General features: G+C 42.7%; 1 long non-coding RNA gene across 1 annotated transcript; it reads right to left on the bottom strand.

Moving 5' to 3' along the window:
* Window positions 1-1,860: 1,860 nt before the first annotated feature.
* LOC123966676 lies at window positions 1,861-2,447 on the bottom strand. The gene is made up of 2 exons (XR_006824048.1): window positions 2,202-2,447; window positions 1,861-2,098 (listed from the first exon to the last, which is right to left on the bottom strand). It is a non-coding gene; the product is annotated as an uncharacterized LOC123966676 (long non-coding RNA).
* Between the last annotated feature and the right edge of the window lie 2,730 nt (window positions 2,448-5,177).

The following is a 5,177-nucleotide window of genomic DNA, read 5'->3' on the forward strand; positions in this document are numbered from 1 at the left end:
GACAATGTGTCTGTAAAAACCACTGACCTAAACATAGCTCTCCTGTGGAGATCTGAGTCCACTTCAGGCTGAAGTGTTTTCAACACTGTGTTGGACTGGATATCCTCTGAGAGTACATCATTGCACCCCGGTGGACATATACTTGTATGAGCATGGTTACCTGTCTGTATATCCGTAAAGTTGTGTGTCTCTGAAGCTTCAGTGTGGTGTGTGTTTGCAGGCAGCACCGCTCTGGACCTGCAGAATAGAGAACGCAGTCGTCGGTGTGGGGGCAGGCTGGCAGAGAGCCCAGGAGGTCCGATTCTGCGAAACAGTGGAGGAGGATGAAGACTGGAAGAGGGTCTCGAAATTCGAGCTTTGCCGTCAATGCTTTTATGCATCCTGTTCAACACATTCACAACAGTTCAAAGTGAGGGTGATCTTGCACTTAATTTATAAAATCAATCTTCTTTCAGCTTCACTTCTCTAAGAACTGAGGAAAAAATGTGTCCAAATGGAGGTAGTTTAGCAAAAATAAAGCAGTTGTAGTACAGGAGGTAGAAGAAGGTAAGTATGTATGTATCAGCCATTAAACACAATGGGAGTCTGACTCTTCATCCTTACAAGAGGATGCTTGTAGTTGTTATGACAAATGACCATGCCTCTTAGTAGAAATGACGCAAAGAACCAAGGCTTTTCCTCCGTACTCCTGCGTTCATCATCTGAGCCTGGACATTGCTTACCACAATGACTTTATGCTTTAGCAATCCTTTCTCAGGTAATATTGGCCCCGTCCGATGGTTCATCTGTGGTCCTCTCTGTCCAGTGTGTTGTCCAGTCTTTTTGAGTCTGACTTTTTCCTCTGAGCCTTGGATGACATACACTCTATGGATGACACCCATCTCCATTCCAAACAACCCACTCACCTTCTCTCTCTTTCATCCCCTTGCCCTTATGGACATGAAAGGAGCAGTCCATCGACTGTTCCATCTCAATAAATTATGAATTCATCGTGAGCAGAAACCAGAGATGAGAAGGTTGATACCACTGCATGTGTATGCACGGTGTATGGAGCTAGAGCCAGGAGGCGATTACCTTAGCTTAGCATAAAGCTTAACTTTTGTCAAGAAATAGTTAGATCATTCTATAAAATAACAAGATGTTTTTACATTTTTGTCTGTGAACAGATTATGCAAACAAGATATAAAATGTTAGAGTTCTTGGCGTTATCTAAGCCACGGACAGCAGCCAGTTGGCTTTGGGTTTAGCTTAGCTTAGCGTAAAGACTGAAAACAAGGGGAAACAGCTAGCCTGCCTCAGTCTGAAGGTAACAAAATTTGCCAGCACTTCTACAGCTCACATGTTAAATCTTGTGTGCAGATCACAGAATAAAAACAAAATGTTGTGGGTTTTCAGGGATTGTGCAATTTCTTGATCCATATCTCATTTGAGTGGATTACAGAAACAAACTAGAACATGTTTATTTGTAAGCTTTTGAGGCGCTTGTTGGCAGATTTAGTCTACTTTTTACACTTAGGTATTTCAGTCCAGAGGTTTCCAAGGAAGGGTTCACGCCCCTCCAAACAGGACAAAACTGGGAGGTCTTGAGAAAATAAGAAAAGTTCTGTGAAACAAATCTGTGTTAATTCTTTGAATATGAATGAATCTCTAATCTCTGCTTTTAGTGAAATATTGAAGAGTTTTACCCCTTGAACAGTTAATTAAATGAAACCATCTGAGAAGTTTTAAGGGGAAATCTCTTTGGTGAAACCGCAAACAACTCATCTGACATCTGAAACCAGTGGCGTCGTTAGCCCTGGGCATCCGGGGCTACAGCCCCGGTGTTATGGTGTTGGGACAGAGTGGACCCCAACGCAACACTCAGGCAGAACAGGCTTTATTGAAGGGGGAAAAAGGGATTGAGGGAGAGGCGGACGCCGGGGAAACACGGGCAAGGGGAACCATGGAGACTGCGACAAGGGAGCCGGGGGGCACTGGGGACCGAGGAAGCAAGGAGGCACGGGGAGGAGCCGGGAGGACGCTATGGGAGAGGTCTTAAGGGAGAGGGCAGGGTGGCGAGCCCAGCTGACTGATGAACGGAGGATGGAGGGGAGTGGACCTGGAGGGGAGACAGACAGACAGGGTTAGATGCAGTGGGAACAAAGCTAAGGGAAACAGAAATGGCGCAGAATACTCAGGGGGCTAAAATGATGAGGTAGCACCAGGTTAGGAACAACAACGATCAAGCAGCGATGGAGTGGAGATCCGGGGTTGATATGCAGGCAGGGATGAGGTTGATTGCTGGCAGGTGTGACAGGCAGAGGAGGTGGCTGACGAGGTGCGGGTCGTTGGCTGGGCTGGCTCAGGAGCGGAGGGAGAGAGAGAGGGAGAGCACACGCAGGGGAGGAGACACAGGGAGGCAGGCAGAGAACAGGAAAACACCAGAGGACAACAGAATCACAAGCAGAAATAAGAAGAAATAAACAGGACACTCACCATCAGCCGGGCTGCCACCACAACACCCGGATGTTTTTTTGAAAAGCCCCGGGTCTCAGAAGGATTTTAAAAAAACAAACAACAAAAGCCCGAAAATTGAACTTGTAACTAACGTACACGTAACTAAGGTTACGTGCTCGGGAGCAAAAAGTGGGGAAAAAAGAAGTTGCGGGTACATCTAATGTAGGCCCACTCTTAATTTCTCTACATTTTCCATTCATACCTTTTATAATTTAACCAGTCTGTAATCTGCATTTTGCTTCATTAACCGAAATGAGCTGTCATCCAGGCTGTGTGTGCGGGCGCTTGTCACAGTCACAGAGCTGGGCAGATATAAACATTTAGAAAATCAGGCAAATATCTTCTCAGTTTAAGGCTTTATGTTTTACTAATACAACTGACATCTGGTGAGCGCACACCATGGCACTGGTGACTCTGTTGGAAAGCAGCCTGCGTCACTCTTTAACAAGCCGGTGTAACAAAATCTGTGACCCATCAGATTCTGTGACTACACCCAAACGACGATGTTTTCTTAACCATAACCAAGTACTTTGTGTACCTAAACCCAACCAAGTACGTGAAATACTTTCACTTTCCATTAACGGCGCATTAAAAGCGTTTAGTCTCTGCAGAGCAAATGAAGACTACACACTGTAAGATCTATGTCAGACGATCACTGCATTGATTGAGATATATTAAAAGTGTCCTGTTGTTGAACAGAGCATCGCTTTGGACATAAGCCTGTTTCTTTTCTTTAACACACATTGGTTACTATTTGTTTTATAGCGATGTCAGACGGTGAGTCCATAAACAGAAGATCACCAGTGAAACTAATCTTTCAGTCAGCAACTACCAGCTGTTATTTATTTTTGAGATGCACAGAGAGAGAGAGAGAGAGAGAGAGAGAGAGAGAATATGGTGGATAAAACAGTCCTGTTGGGTTTTACGCATGACGCACAGCTTCCTCTGTATGTAGGTTTACCTGCTTCAACAACGAGCTGCTCTCGTGTTACTGCCACAATAATTCTTGGCATTGTGAAGATTATTTAGATATTTCAGGAATAATCAGATTGTATTGGCAGCCTGTGCCTCTGCAAAGCAAGCGGTTTGGTTGGCTACATCTCCATAATAAAAGGCACAGGCAACTAAAGTTGGCTGGGCAGCAAAAGTGATATTTTAAAGCAATCTTATAAACACCTTCATGGAGATTTAAAAAGGAAAATAATTGTAGAAATAGCTAAATTACAGATAATCAGCTTCTTCACTGCATTTGCAGGAATATTTTAATGGGCTACTTAAAAAAATAAACTCATACAGTTGCCTAGCCAATGCAATAGACTGTCCATTTTTACTCTGATAGCCTATCTTGACCTGTCCTCATGTGGACACATAGGGGCTGTGATCCTGCACAACAAAACAAGCAAGAATTAAATCCCCACACTACCATGGATAGTAGTAGTGCAACGGGTTGCAGAATCTGTGGTATGGATCCCTTCCACACGGTGCGGATTGATTGCAAAGTTTATGATGATTTATCCTGTTTGACCTCTCAAAATATCCTTTATTCTGGAAATGTCAGAGAACCCAGTTAGATTCTGAATGAGCAGAACTTTGAACATAAGCAGAAAACCTGCTGAAACACAGGAGCTATTAAAGTCCAGGAGTTTATAACTGAATTAAAATTATTTAATTTATCATAGATGATGTAAAAAGGCGCCACATGCACATTTAAAGAGGTTACCGCAATCAGTCACTCCTGCATGTGTGTTGATTCAGCAGTGATGATATTAAAAGTTGATCTACAGGAGAAACATATCTGAAAGCAACCCAGAATGCCTGAGAGCTACTCTGCATTATGTTATGTTACAGTTTTAGATTTTAAATTGTTTTATTAAACCATTATTAAACCAGAAACACTCTTTTTCCAAGAGTGTCCTTGCCAAGGCAGGTAGTAGTACAATTGCACATTTAAGATGGAAATAATTAATCAGTTACAAGGTCATAAAATATCAAAATGTTCTTAAATATTCACCACAATTCAGCAACACCTGAATTTTGTGTGTCCCTTTACATAAATAATTTCCACAATAAATTGATGCAGAAAAGGCAGAAATTGGTGCAGAAAAACACCAGAATGCAGGAGTACTCCAAGACCCCCCGGTTCATACTGTCACATTTGTTGTTATATTATTATTCTATATATATATTATTATTATATTATTATTCTATGTTAACTTTTAAGGACACCGAGACCATTTTACACGCCTTCATCTCATCACGCCTGGATTATTGCAACAGCCTTTTCACCTGTTTAACCCAAAAATCTATTGATCGACTCCAGACTATCCAGAACTCAGCTGCCAGGCTTTTAACCAGAACAAAGAAATATGACCACATTACTCCTATTTTAGCTTCATTACACTGGCTCCCAGTATGTTTTAGAATTGACTTTAAAATTCTATTGATCACTTTTAAAGCTCTTCATGGCCTCTCGCCTTGTTATATTTCTGACCTTTTAGTCCCATACGCACCAGCACGTACCTTGAGATCCTCGGGCAGAGGTCTGTTGTCTGTTCCAGAGTCTCGACTGAAAACTAAAGGGGACAGAGCGTTTGCTGTCAGGGCCCCGAGGCTCTGGAACAGCCTGCCCGAGGAAATCAGGTCGGCTGAGTCAGTGAACTCTTTTAAGTCCCTTCTTAAAA

The sequence above is a fragment of the Micropterus dolomieu genome, linkage group LG02, assembly GCF_021292245.1.
Source record: "Micropterus dolomieu isolate WLL.071019.BEF.003 ecotype Adirondacks linkage group LG02, ASM2129224v1, whole genome shotgun sequence".
NCBI classification, from domain to species: Eukaryota; Metazoa; Chordata; class Actinopteri; order Centrarchiformes; family Centrarchidae; genus Micropterus; species Micropterus dolomieu.